The following is a 2455-nucleotide window of genomic DNA, read 5'->3' as shown; positions in this document are numbered from 1 at the left end:
ATGAGCCCCTGCATCCCTAAAACGAGGGGGGGAGAGGGGCGAGGCCGGGGGTGGATGGAGGGTGGTGGTGGCGGTGGGTGGGTGAGGGGGGGTGCTATCCTCATCATCATCATCATCGTCATCATCATCTTCATCATTCTTCGGAGCCTCTGCTCACTGGGAAGAGGTGGTCATATTTTGGATGTGAAAGTGAAATCAGGACTCGGAGGTCCCAGTTCCTCATGAAACAAGATCTTTAAAAGACAAATAAGTTCCTTTTTTTTACATGTGGGAATTTAAGATGAATTCTAGACAAAGTTGGATGAAACCTAGCGACGAAAACTGTTTCCAAATGTGGACATGCAGCCATTTTCAGAGGGGTTTATTTTTCGGGGACGTTGTTGGTAAATGCTCTGTTTGTGTACAAAAACACAAGAAGTACCTTATTTTACTTCATTTGTTTAGTTTAGTTTAGTTTTGTTTTCAGTAAGCCAGAATAAGAAGTTAATATTTAACCACCAGGGTTATAATGTGAGCCTGCGGACGTAAGAGCACCTGAACGCAGCACCGTCCATGAAGGACATTCTAGCCTAGATGTCCCACCAGCGTACCGACCCAGCATGGGAAAGTTACAGGTGGATTAAAGTGTGTGTGTGTGTCTGTTTGTGTGTGTGTGTGTGTGTGTTGCCGTCATGTTACTCCCGTTGCCCTTTTAGGAGTTAATGAAGCAGGTAAGAGCCATTAGAGGAGGTAATATTTGACTCTGAGCAGGACTGTAGGTGTGGAGTTAAACTGTAACCTGTAGTCCTTGATCCAGATGAGCATGCGGTCTGGTCTCTACTGTAGCAGGAGAAACATCTCAGTCGTTTTGTAGAATCCATTTTAAGATCTTACTGTGTGTTTTTAAATCTCTTAACGGGCTGGCACCATCAGATTTGTCCTATTTGCTGATTTCGCACACTCCAGTCAGAGCACTCGGGTCCAGGACCAGGTGCTTTTACACTGTCCCAGAACCAGATCGAGACCCAGAGGGGTCCTAAGCCTTGGATCTCTCTCCCTCTCAATACCAGAGCAGCTTCCTCTATTCAGAGTCTTTAAATCACTTCTAAAAACTTATCTTGTTGCTCTGGCTTTCAACCCAAGCAGAGCTGTGACATCTTATTGTTGATATAAACAAAGCTTGTTATCCGTTGTCTGTTTTTTTTATTGTTTTTTAGCTTGTTCTGTTTTAGATGGGTTTTTCCGGTTATTTGTTATGCTTTCATCTTATGTTGTTATCTATATTTGTGCAGCACTTTGGGGCAGTAGGGACTGTTTGTCACCAGGGCTGTAGTACTCAAGTCTGTTCTTGGACTCGAATCCGGACTAGAGACCGTTTTTCTATGGACTCGGACTTGTCTTGGACTCGGTAGTATTTGGACTCTGACTTGTCTCGGACTCGGTAGTATTTGGACTCGGACTTGTCTCGGACTCTGTAGTATTTGGACCCGGACTTGTCTCGGACTCGGTAGTATTTGGACTCGGACTTGTCTCGGACTCTGTAGTATTTGGACTCGGACTTGTCTCGGACTCGGTTGTATTTGGACTCGGACTTGTCTCGGACTCTAGTATTTGGACCCGGACTTGTCTCGGACTCTGTAGTATTTGGACTCGGACTTGTCTCGGACTCTGTAGTATTTGGACTCGGACTTGTCTCGGACTCGGTAGTATTTGGACTCGGACTTGACTCGGACTCTGTAGTATTTGGACTCGGACTTGACTCGGTAGTATTTGGACTCAGACTTGTCTCGGACTCGGTAGTATTTGGACTCGGACTTGACTCGGTAGTATTTGGACTCGGACTTGTCTCGGACTCTGTAGTATTTGGACTCGGACTTGTCTCGGACTCTGTAGTATTTGGACTCAGACTTGACTCGGTAGTATTTGGACCCGGACTTGTCTCGGACTCGGTAGTATTTGGACTCGGACTTGTCTTGGACTCGGTAGTATTTGGACTTGGACTTGTCTCGGACTCGGTAGTATTTGGACTTGGACTTGACTCGGTAGTATTTGGACTCGGACTTGACTGGGTGGTATTTGGACTCAGACTTGACTCTGTGGTATTTGGACTTGGACTTGTCTCGGACTCTGTAGCATTCGGACTCGGCCGCTGGTCTTGCCCAGTATGGCTTCTGATCTCGACCGAGTCCAGGTGTCTTTATTATGTTGATGATAATATTGGAGGGAAAGTGAAACACAGTTCAGGGGGGACATTGTTCGGCTTTTTACAAGTTTAGAAAGCTAGCTAACGCTACGCCGATGTTTGCTAACGTTAGCGCACCAGCTGTTTTTGCTTTTATATCAACAAATAACCCAAATTGATTGTCTTGATACTGTCATGCATAAGACCTTTTTTTCTGTACTGGACTCGGTCTTGACTCGGACTCGAACCTCTCTAGACTCGTTCTTGACTTGGACTCGACTAGTCCTGGTCTTG

This window comes from Etheostoma cragini, chromosome 13, assembly GCF_013103735.1.
Source record: "Etheostoma cragini isolate CJK2018 chromosome 13, CSU_Ecrag_1.0, whole genome shotgun sequence".
NCBI lineage: Eukaryota > Metazoa > Chordata > Actinopteri > Perciformes > Percidae > Etheostoma > Etheostoma cragini.
The sequence above is the reverse complement of the archived record's forward strand: the minus strand, read 5'-3'. Positions refer to the sequence as shown.